This window comes from Triturus cristatus, chromosome 7, assembly GCF_964204655.1.
Source record: "Triturus cristatus chromosome 7, aTriCri1.1, whole genome shotgun sequence".
In the NCBI taxonomy this organism is placed as follows: domain Eukaryota; kingdom Metazoa; phylum Chordata; class Amphibia; order Caudata; family Salamandridae; genus Triturus; species Triturus cristatus.
The window spans coordinates 264,119,516-264,132,973 of record NC_140590.1 but is presented as its reverse complement, the minus strand read 5'-3'; the positions used below and the strand labels follow the sequence as shown (position 1 = coordinate 264,132,973).

General features: G+C 43.4%; 1 protein-coding gene across 1 annotated transcript in view; it reads right to left on the bottom strand.

Annotated features, from left to right (window-relative positions):
* The window catches only part of LOC146809370 (cathepsin D-like), a 181,217-nt gene that overhangs the window by 17,355 nt on the left and 150,404 nt on the right, over nt 1-13,458 (bottom strand). The window lies entirely within an intron of this gene.

Sequence of the window (13,458 nt, the reverse complement as noted above, 5' to 3'; positions counted from 1 at the left end):
GCAGATCGGTTTCACTGCTTATGTGACTTGCCAAGGCATGTCTTATTTGTAAATACTTATGGAATTAAGTGCACGATAGGGAGAACTGCACCTGAAGGTCTTCAAAGGAATACATTTGGACGGTCTTCCAAACGTCCCCAGGGCCGTGATACCGATTCTGTCTCAGGCCACAAACCCTTCTAGCAGAATGTTAAAGCCACGGTCCTGTCCATAGTGGGGGGCATTGAGGCAGCTTTCTGTCCCATATAAGAAATCTCAGGGTCGCGCACCAGATCTTGAAAACTACCGCCGTCGCAGCTGAGAGGTGGTTGGGGAGACGGTCTACATAGAGGAGACCCAAAACTTTATCCAGGACTGTTGGACTTGGCCCTTTTTGCTGGGTTATCCCCAAACTATTTGCTTCTTCCTCCTATTTTTTCCTGACCTGTTGTTGTTGGTTTTAGGACTCTGGCCACTTTACCACAGCTGATCAGTGCTAAAGTGCATATGCTCTCTGTATAAATTGTTATTATGATTGGTTCTCTGATTGGCATATTTGATTTACTGGTCAGTCCCTAGCAAAGTGCACTGAGTGTGTCGGGCTGGTAAATCAAATACTACTAGTGGGCCTGCAGCACTGATCGTGCCACCCACATGAGAAACCCTGAAAGGATGTCTCAGGCCTGCCACTGCAGTACCTGTGCGCAGTTTGCTAACTGCCATGTCGACTTGGCAAGTGAGCCCACTTGCCAGGCCATAACCTTCCCTTTTCTTGCACACTAAGGTAGGCCCAAGTACACCTGTGGGCAGGGTGCGGTGTATGTGAAAGGTAGGACATGCCCTGATGTGTGTGGCATGTCCTGATAGTGAAATACTGCCAATTTCGTTTTTCACTATTGAAAGGCTATCTGTCCCCATAGGAAAGCATGGGAGTTCATTTATAACATCTTATAAATATAACTTACCATTGGAACCAGATAGGAAAATACATTTTAGTATGCCTGAACTCAGAATCTAAAGATGCATCTTTTAGGAAAGGTGATTTTTACATTCTGTGTTTGAAAATACCACTTTTAGAAAGTATGTATTTTCTTGCTTAGCCATCCTGTGTGCTTCGGCTAGGATATGTATTGACTGTCTGGCTTTGGAGTGACAGGGGCTGGGGATGTGCAGTGGCTCCAGAGAGTCTGGATGAGTCAGCGCTAGGCTGAATAGGCCTGATCTGCTTTTGGAGTGGTGGGAGAAGAAGCACCTGCACCTGAATAAGGCTGTGTCTGGCTTCTACAATGATGGCTCCCTCCACCTGTGGTGTGTCTGGAGCCAGGGCTCACACTGACAATGGAGGTTGTTGTGCACTTGCAAAGTGCCCCCCAGAACTGGTTTTGACTGGGCACAGGGCTTTTCTGCAAAAAGAGAACAAAGACATTTTGGGGTATAAGTATTAGACCTAAAACCCCTGAACTTTAGACTACTTCTGGAATCAAGAGAAACCTTTACCAAGGAGAAGAGCTGGGGAAACAGAGGAGAAGTACTGCCTTTGCTGTGTGTCTTGTGTTGGCCTGCAGTTCCTGTTTCTGCCAAGGAAAGGAGAAGGACTTTGCTGTGTGCTGTGTCCCCTGCTTGAGGAAAGTCTCCAAGGGCTTGAGTAAAGCTTGCCTCCTGTTTTGAAGTCTCAGGAACACAAAGACTTCACCCCCAGCTCCCCTGAACTTCCTTGCTGGAAGTTCTGACCTGCCAGGAGTGTCTGTTGCTGTGTGTGGCCTCTGGAGGTTGTTTCTGCTACTTGGAGCTGGAAAGCAACGCAGCAACAAGAAAATCGACACATCACTTTTCTTGCGACAGTTTTTCCGACGCAACGCTGTAGTGTGAGAAGAATCTCCCTGCGCTGCTGCTGAAACTGACACAGCTCCTGTCACCGCTGCAAGAATCGATGCAACGAGGGATCGCGGCTGAGGAAATCGAAGCAGCGCCGCTCGATGCCGACGCAGCCCGGATTTCCACGCATTGTCCCTGTGCGGCAAGTTTTCCCTGACGCATCACCCGCGGATCTGAGTCATCTCAGAATCGACGTATTGCTTCCCCCTACAGACCGGACCCGACACACCGCTCCCCTATGTCCAGCTGAACTGTAGCATCGCATACACGAAGGTCTCAGGAATCGACGCATTTCTCTTTGCTTTTTGGCGCTTCCCATCGCTGCTGCTGTTTGGCTTAGTGAATTTCGTCGTAACGACAGGTACTCTGCAAGAAATCCCACATCCATAGTTTTGTATGGACTCAGTTGCCAAAACATTTTGAAAGTCATTTTTCTTAATACTTGTATGTTGGATTTTTGTCGTTTTGGTCTTGTTAAGCTGAGATAAAGATACTTTATTTTCTAAACCTGTGTGGTGTTTATTTGTGGTGTTATCACTGTGTTACTGTGAGTGTTGGTACAAATACTTTACACATTGCCTTTGGGATAAGCCTATCTGCTCGTGCCAAGCTACAAAGGGGGTGAGCAGGGGTTACCTAAAGTGTGATTCCCCCTCACCCTGACTAGAAGCAAGGGTCCCTATTTGGATAGAGGGTACCTACCTCTGCCAACTAGAGACCCCCATTTCTAACAAGGACCGAACGGGAGAGATATCTGCCTGTTAGTTAGTCGTTAATCTCGTTAACCTCCAATAGTGGAAGGCCAAATAACAAAGTTGAATGTCGGCCATCCCCAGAACCCCATCATATACATTTACATTTATCCAGGGATATGCAGGGGGCCAGCCCATCCAAACAAAAAGGTGCAAGCATCTTGAACCATTGAGTAAGGTAGTCGTACAGGAAGTGTGGGAGGACATATAAGAAGCGGGGCAGTATTGTTGTTTTGAATTCATGGCCAACCTAATATACTCTTTCATAACTTTATTAAATCATTCCACTTGACCACTGCCTTGGCACATTATGACACAATCCTCTTGTGGATGATCCTAATCCTAACCAACAATTCCTCCAACGTGGTGCTCACAAACTGTAGTCTATTGTCAAATAATAGACTTTCAAGTAAACCCTCCCTACCAAACATATCCTCATAAAATTCAGTTACACATCCGTAAACACCTTCTCCACCATACTCACTTGGCCACTTAGAATCCACCATCCTCACTTGCTCATATAGAATAGTAATTAATTAATACATATATATATATATATATATATATATATATATATATATATATTCAGTGAAAAAAAACATAGGTTTCACACATGTTATAGTTAGCTGTACATTTCACTCGTAAAAAACCAATGAAATTCCCCCGTTATAGTTATTGCAGGCAACTATAACTCACGCGACCGCAATCCTCTGCTGATGATGTCAGATATTACATCACTGATGACATATGTGTGTTTATAAAAAATAAATATTTGTAATATATGTATAGCTAAAGATACAGTATTAGCATCAACAGAGGATTGCGGTCGCGTGAGTTAAAGTTGCCTGCACTAACTATAACATAACGGGGGAATTTCATTGGTTGTTTACGAGGGTAATGTACAGCTAACTATAACATGTGTGAAACCTATGGTTTTTTCACTGAATTTGCAAGGTTTTTAAAATGCTAATTCCTAACTATAACGTGTGTGAAACCCATGGTTTTTTCAGTGAATTTCTACGGTTTTTTAAATGCAAATTTTTTTTTGAGATTTTTTGTAAACCTATGTATAAAATAATATATGGACTATATCCTGCATTATGGAAAGGTTTTTTTTTGTTTTAATGCATTTTTTTCCGTGCGCGTACGGTAAGCTGACGGTACGCGCTCCATACGTCATAAGTACAGCGCGCTTACGTGATACGTGCGTGACGTACGCGTGCACGCGGAAGCAACGTCGCGGTTACGCAAGGGCGTGTAATGCGCATGCGCAAGTACATCTTACGTACGTGCTCCGTAAGCGCTCCGTAAGCGTCACGTTTGCGCATGCGTACTTGTTTACGAGCGCGTACCGTAAGCTTACGGAGCACGCACGGTAGGTCATGTGATCCACAAAGAACACTTTTCATTGGTTGAAATTACTTTCAGTTCCAGAAACTTCCCACACCACACCCATTCCCCTCATTACTGCTTGAAAGAACACTTTTTATTGGTTGAAACTACTTTCAGTTCCAGAAACTTCCCACACCACACCCATTCCCCTCATTACTGCTTGTGATTCTCTAGGAGCAGGAGCTGAATTGTCTTTGGGATACAATGGCAGAACAGCAGACCTCTTCTGAGAGTGAGGCTAGCAGCACCACCATCATCCAGAGAAGGAGGAAACAGAAGAATTCTTTTGTATGGGAGTATTTTACTTTTCCAGAGGGGGAGAAAAAGGTTAATGCTGCACTGGTCACTTGCTCACTTTGTGATCGTGTTTTATCAAGAGGAAATCCTAGGAAAAAGTATTCCTTTGGAAATCACTCTATGATGAGACACCTTAGGGATAAACATCCCAGGACCTTTGCTCGACATACTGTAGAAAACTCTTCAGTAAGTCACCAGAGCCCAGCCTCAGAAGCTCAGCCGAGTACATCATCGGCAGCTCAGCTGAGCCCTTCCTCTGAGGTGGGAACATCACCTTCTTCTGCTCCTCTGGACGTTAACCCTCGATTTGGGAGGGTTGTAATGAGGTGTATAACGTGTTGTGGTCTTATTGTTTTTGGGGAGACCAGTGTTCCCCTTATTAACAATAAGATAGACCAGCACGTTTGTAGATGCTCATAATATTCCCATTCTTTCTTTCCTCCATCCCTCTATGAACCCAACAGCTCTTTTAAGAGCCAACCTTACCTCACAATTTTTTTTATTTTTTTTTAAGCTTTCCTTTTTGAATTTTTTTTTTACCGTGCGCGCACGGTACGCTTAATTACGCGAATTTCGCGGAATTTCTCCGTTTACGCCGTGCGCGCATTCGGCGATTTTAAAAAAAAATTTTTTTTAATTACTTCTTTGCCCTTGGGGGTCCTTCTGAGACCCCCTGACAAAGGCTAGGGGGTCAGGAACTGACCAGCCTGCCCCCTTTTCACGTTATCCACCTTTGTTTTACACCCCCTCAGACTGCGAGAGACAAAATGGCGGCCGACACTTCCTGATTTCGACCGATTCGAATGTTTACTTTGATCTAACAACCAATCAGAATCTTGCTCGCGCACGGCACCGTGCGCGTACGGTAAGCTTACGGTAAGCGCACGGAGCGCGCTCACAGATATATATATTGATTTAAATGCTATTTTCTCAGGAAATACTGAACAGATTTACACAAGACCTGCAAAAGGCACATCCCTGACCTGAGGACTACCTCTCTGCCAAATTTCACATAATTCTGTTCAGCCGTTCGGGCTGTAGCTGTGTCTAAAGGTCCTATGGAAAAATGCATGGGGAAAACGCGATTTGGGACCCCCCTTTTTTCTCAGCCCCCGCTTGACGAATCTCCCCGAGACTTTCAGGGTAGGAGCGGAGCGTAGTGCCCCATTCGTTTTGAACATTTCGCGAGGATTCGTCAACCGGCGCCAAAGTTATTCAAAATCGAATTTTGAGATTTCCTATGGAAACTAGGTTGTAACTATAACTATCTACTGGCGACCGCCAGTAGATAATATATAGATATATTTATATTTTGTGGACTGGTGGGAGAAGCACGTGGCCTGGGGGGAACCCAATGATCACTGGATTGAAAAAACCCTTTTATGGGCAAGATACATAGATGACCTTTTCATAGTCTGGCGCGGCAGTCTCTCCTCAGCTGAGGAGTTTGTAGCCTATCTAAACACGAATGAACTAAACCTTAGGTTCACAGGTGAAATCAGTAATATTTCAGTCACCTATTTAGATCTTGAGGTTTATGTGGCCAATGATGTACTTTTTACCAGACTGTTTAGAAAGCCTACAGCAGGCAACACTGTTTTGCATGAACTTTTGCGCCTCAAACGGAATTGTTCCAAAGATCATGACTATGAACAGGTTAAATCCGAAGCCACCAAGAGGTTCAAGGAGAGAGGATACACTAACTCAGACCTGACCTCAGCAGAAATTAAAATCAAAAAGATAAACAGAAAAGATTTATTAATAACTAAAAAATCTGCTAAATCTGAAGAATATGGCCCGGTCAGGATGATTACCAGTTTTAATGAGAAATCTAGCAGATCTTCAAAAAGAACTGGCACATCTTACAAACTGATAACATCCTGAAAAAGAAATTACCATCTTGCCCACAAATCACATACAAACGCAGCATGTCGGTAGGGGACTACTTAATTCATAGTCATTATGATCCTGTCCCCAGAGTCAAAAACCGAATAGGTATCTCAGGTTTCTTTCCTTGCAAACGCTGCAAGGCCTGTAAATTTAGTGAAAAAGTAACAACTTACCAAGGGAGACCAGGTGATCCTAGACCGATTCGTAAGATCAAGTTGTTTCTTAATTGCAATTCTAATTTTACTGTTTACTGCCTAACTGTCCATGCCCTAAACGTTATATTGGGAGCACGATAAACCCTACTAAAAAACGCATCCTTGAACACATGCGGGATATTACAAACAAGGATCCCGCATATCCGGTTGCTCGTCATTTTGAGAAATTCCATCAGAGCAATCGTGATTTATTGAAATTCCACTGAATAGATCAAGTGGCTAAATCTGAGAGAGGTGGTGACAGGGTACGCCAGCTCCGCATTTTGGAATCTACCTATATAATTGATCTTCAAACTAAGGCCCCAGTAGGGTTGAACAATGATGAGGAGTTATGGGTTCACCTATAATGACATGTGAGAACTTTGGGCATCAAAAAGAATGTTATTAAGTTATGTTTAGATCATTTTTGTGCCCTTTTTTCAGCCACATCAAATTTCTCTCACTAGCTGTTCCAATGCCCATTTTGGGCGTAATAAACTAAATTAGGGGGTAACACACTGGTGATATGAACCTATATGAATTGGATATTTACCCACATTGTTTTTGAATTATTCGTATCAGCCTAAGATTCATGCTGAGATAGGTGTGTTTTCTGTATATAGGATGTATATATATTCATATATGAAATTTGTTAATATCTCCTTCCCCCCTATGAAGATTGCACTTAATGAATATATGGTGCTATTTTGTTTTCAAATTTTGCACTACTGCACTTTATTTTACTTTGTAACATAGGGACAGCACTAGTAAATAAGTCACTCTAAGATGGCCGCCATGTATTTTTTAACAATGTTGCTTAAGTCCGTCTTTGATTTCTACTATAAACCATGTGACACATGTAAAGTTTAAATGTCTTCAGGGAGCACAAAAAAGCTGACATTGAGAAAGCCAGTTGGCGAAATGCGTCTGTTAGCGTTTAGGAAAGGGGGGGTCCACACAATAAAGCACTGATGCTTTGAATTTCTTTGAGTGCTTTCCATTTTTAAACGCCATGGTGTTTTTGGTTCTTTCTATATATATATATATATATATATATATATATATATATATATATATATATATATATATATATATATATACATATATATATATATATATATATATATATATATATATATATATATATATATATATATATATTATATATATATATAAATATATATTTCCTTTGCATGATTGTAAAGTACCGTCAATATCTACTTCTAACATCCTTCAAGGAAAAATATGTAGTTGAATGGGAAGCAAACCAACAACACATGGCTTAGTGGGCTTGTCACTAGGCCCGCACAGCCAACTCTCTAGGACCCACAGATCTATCATTTCACCCAAGAATCTAACAAGATAAATAGCATTGACAAGAGTAGTGGCAAAGCCCACCACTCACAACCCTTGTACTCTGAAAACTGCAACAAACTGAATTCTACATTGCAGCACCAAACCTTCCACATTTGAACCTGCAACTTGGAACCCTTCTCACATGACAAACATTCTGAAAGAAGGCCATACCACACACCTATTTGTGGAAGCACAGAAAAAAGAGGTAGCCGCTATTCTTTTAACAAATGAGAAAGGAGTTAAATGAAGATCAGACTCTCTATTTATTGCGTGTCACAAGCTAGATGTAGCTTGAAAAAGTATAATAGGACCAGGGCAGCTTTTAAAACAGATTGTTGGCTGTCAGTATTCAACTGCTGTTTGCGACTTGTCGTCTTTATCGCACTGCAAATTTGATGCATTAACTCGTTTTTGCTTTGGTAGTATGTGATAACATGAAGGTTTGTTTGACTTGATTTTTGAAGAACTTTGTATTGAAAAGACTAATACAATGATAATAAAAAATATTTTTAAAAGTGTTTGCTGTGACTTTTACCATCTTTTTCACACTTCTCCTTGTAAGTGCCTTGAGGAGACTGTGTAGAGTTGTGATGAGCCAACATAGCTTATTGCACCTAAAGTCTTTCCTGTTGCAGTTAGAGGGCACTGTTATGAGTCTGCCATAGGGGTATGCCCAGTGTGGCAGACCCCGTGAAAGTCTTTCCAAGAATTTTAGGTGTTGCAGCAATTGTCCAGGTTCGAAAAATTGTGCTGAAGTGTTGAAAAAGGCCCCTATAGAGGCTGTGGGAAATCTCCTTTGCCAATCGCTACACTTTTCGTAAGTGTCAGATCTGTCCACATGGGCCACAATCATTTCATACCCAGATTCTTTCCCAAAAAACCATTTACCCAATAATAAATTAACCCGAGGAGGAGTCTGATTAACTGGACCTTGGGGTCTCCAGAGAGCGGGATCACCCATCATTGAAAACACTGCAAAGAACTGGCAGTGTCCTACAGCGGGGCTTCTTAACCTGGGGTCTGCAGACCCCATGGATCTGTGATACCTACTCACTGGGTCGGTGTCAGGTCAGAAGATTAAATCATTAAGTATATATACATAAAAAGCCAAATTTGGACATTTGAAAACACTATGTAAAAGCGAAGGTATTTGAAACTGGAGGCTAAGCATTAAGTTGGTATCCTTAGCTTAATGTGTGGGTGAAGCTTAAGTACATCTAACAGAATCTAGTAGGGGCGATTGGTGGCTTCCATTGAAACACACTGGCATGTGCTGACAAAAGGAAAGTATGCATTTGAAGCAAAAAAATGAGAAAGTGATATGCTTGACATATATAGCTCTTTCAGTATTTGTGTGCATTGTTTCCAGGATCAAATCATACATTGCTAAGGCTCCGGTCTCTGGCTGCCCTACGCCATTAATCCCACATCTTTCTCCTCCACCGTCACAATGTCATCTGGCCTGAACCCCTTTGATATTCCCCATTGCAAAGTCCTCAGGCATTGGCATTCCTTTGCACTGAACTCTGGTGGTGCCCTCAACCAATTACTCACTGACTTTAGACTTTTCCCTGACAGTACTTATGGCACTCAATTTTCTGTTATCCATGGATTCACTCTCTCACACCTACTTGCTTTTCTTATCACCCTGACAATGCGGTCTGGTACTCACCAATTTTACTCTTCTTCCTGACAGTACCCTCTGCACTTACCCAACTTGCTCTTCCCTGGCCGGCAATGCACTCTAGTTGTAAGATACGTTTCCCTTCTGTCATTTAGTGCCATTTGTCACCTGCACATTTTACTACTCTCTCTGCCAGTGTTCTCTACTTCTTAGAAGTTTCCCCCTTTTGCACTGTAGGACCATCTTCCCCACGTTCGTCCTCCCACTGGTAGTACTTAGACAGTGTGCTTGTATGCCTTGCAGTGACCATTGGCACTCTCACCTCTCATTGGCAGTGTATTCTGGCACTCACCCCTTTTAACACCACCACAAACGTGTTTTATCATACTGGCATCGACTTAGTAACAAAACACAGTGATTCAACTAAAAACTAATATGGGAAATATTTATCAGAATACAACATACAGAAAAGCACCTATATTTATCCAGTTTACTTTAAATGTCACATTCTTCTAATATTTAGTCTTGCTAGCTCAAGGTTCAGATAATTTGCAGATATTTAAGGCAATGAACAAAAGAAATAAAAGAAAAGTAAGATAGACAGGTTGTAAGAACAACCAATTATAGTCTGTTCGTAGCATATTTCATAAATTATTTCTAAATCAAGAGCAAGTTTGTAATTGTGAGGGGTGGTTTAGTGTTCCAAGGAGGTGTTTGTGCAGGAAAAGTGAAGAATAAAGGAAAGGCATGGACGATTATTTACAGGCAGCGATGATAAACATTATGAAGGAGTTAACGTGTTTGATGATCACAAAACCAACACAAATTATCCACTTGTACACCGAGGATGTTTCGACCCTAGCAGAGGGATCTTGGGGTAGTCATCAGGACTGAAATTTAACTAACCATCCGTCGTGTATTAAGATTGCACAATAATATGATTAAACTCAGAAATGCAAAGTATTTGTATACAAGCAAAAAATCCCCAAAGGGGCAATCACACGAAAACTGAAATAATATATTGTAGCAGAAGTACCGGTCCGTAGAGTACAAGGAGTACAATTAAAGGTCCTTGTTATCCAATGTCACATCACTTCTTCTCCATGGAAAAAAATTGTGATGCTGATTACCCATACTCTTCACACTGGCAGCACTTGGGGCAATGGCCCTATTTGCTCTTCTCTTTAGCAGTGCCCTTTAGCACTGAGAAAAGAAGGAAATGTTTAAAGATACTGTTATTTCGATTCATTTTTAGGTCTCGCCTGACCCAGCGCATGCGCTGGCCTGGCGAGACTTTTTGTGATGGCTCAAAAAATGCTACCATGGCCAGCCTAGAGCTACAGTGCATGTGCGCGGGCGTGCGCTTAGGAGCAGAGGCTGGCAAACCTCATCATGCTCATTAAGCGCCCGCGATCACTTTCACTTTCGCCGGCGATCACTTTCGCGGCGCCCCATTGATGTTCTCGTTCAAAGAACATCAAATATCAAAGAACAACATGTTGTTGTGTTAATGCTTTGCTGCGCCCTTTTGACTTACAATGTGCTTTCTCTTTCCACAAACCCGATGTTTGTGTTCCTTTATTTTGAGATGCTTTTAGTATTACTGTCACACCCACAACCACACACACAACCACAACCACACACACAACCACATAACCACACACACAACCACAAACACACACAACCACACACACACACAACCACACACACACACACAACCACACACATACACACAACCACACACCCACAACCACACACACAACCACACACACACACAACCACACACACAACCACACACACACCCACACACACACACAACCACACACAACCCCACACACAACCACACACACAACCCACACACAACCACACACACACAACCACACACACAACCACACACACAACCACACAACCACACCCACAACCATACACACACAACCACACACAACCACACAACCACACACAACCACACACACAACCACACACACAACCACACACACACAACCACTCACACAACCACAACCACAACCACACGCACACAACCACACACACACAACCACACCCACAACCACACACACAACCACAACCACACCCAACCACACCTACAACCACACCCACACACAACCACACCCACACACACACAACCACACCCACACACACACAACCACACACACAACCACACGCACACAACCACACACACAACCACAACCACACACACAACCACACACACAACCACACACACAACACACACACCCACACACACAACCACACACATACAACCACACACACACACACAACCACACACACAACCACCCACACACCCACACACACCCACACACACAACCACACACACAACCACCCACACATACAACCACACACAACCACTCACACACAACCACACCCACAACCATGCACCCACAACCACACACACACACAACCACACCCACAACCATACACACACACCACACCCAACCACACACACACAACCACGCACACAACCACACACACACACAACCACACACACACAACCACCACAACCACACACATAACCACCACAACCACACACACAATCACAACCACACACACACAACCACACACACACAACCACAACCACACACACAATCACAACCACACACACATAACCACACACACACAACCACACACACAACCACACACACAACCACACGCACACACAACCACACACAACCACACACAACTACAACCACACACACACAACCACACACACAACCACACACACACAACCACACACAACCACATACAACCACACACAACCACACACACAACCGCACTCAACCACACACACAACCACACACACACACAACCACACACACAACCACACACACACACAAACACACACACACAACCACACATCCACACACAACCACACCCACACCCACACCCACAACCGTACCCACACACAACCATAAGCACACACACAAGCACACAAACAACCACAAGCACACACACAAGCACATACACAAGCACACACACCACTCACAACCATACACACAACCACACACACAGCCACACCCAACCGCACACACCCAACCACACACACAACACACACAACCACAACCACACACACAACCACACCCAACCACACATCCACACACACACCCACAACCACACCCGCACCCAGAACCGCACCCACAACGGCACCCACAACGGCACCCACAACCACACACACAAACACACACACACAACCACACACACAACCACACACACAACCACACACACACACAAACACACACACACAACCACACCCAACCACACATCCACACACAACCACAACCACACCCACACCCACAACCGTACCCACACACAACCACAAGCACACACACAAGCACACACACAACCACAAGCACACACACAAGCACATACACAAGCACACACACCACTCACAACCATACACACAACCACACACACACAGCCACACCCAACTGCACACACCCAACCACACACACAACCACACACACAACACACACAACCACAACCACACACACAACCACACCCAACCACACATCCACACACACACCCACAACCACACCCGCACCCAGAACCGCACCCACAACGGCACCCACAACCACACACACAAACACACACACACAACCACACACACACACAACCACACACACAACCACACACACACAACCACACACACAACCACACACACACAACCACACACACAACCACACACACAACCACACTAAGCATTGGCATAGCCAATAGGTCTCGCCTTTGGGACCTTATAAGTGTTTAGCCACGCAACAGTTGATGTGGTTACACCAAGGATATTGTGCCACATAACTAAATACTTAGAAGGTCCCAAAAGCGAGACCTATTGGCTACGCCAATGCTTGTTGTAATTCTATGTTTAGCTATTCAAATTTGATTCCTATAAAATATATTCGTAACAGTTGATTTGAGAATCAATCAATATCATAAAGCAGATATACAGATACCATATCTGACATAAATGTCGTCTGTGTGTTAGGAACACACAGACGACCAGTATTTTGCTTCTATATTACATCTTTCTCAAACCTTTACTAGTTTATTAGTTATAGTTGATGTTTTCAAG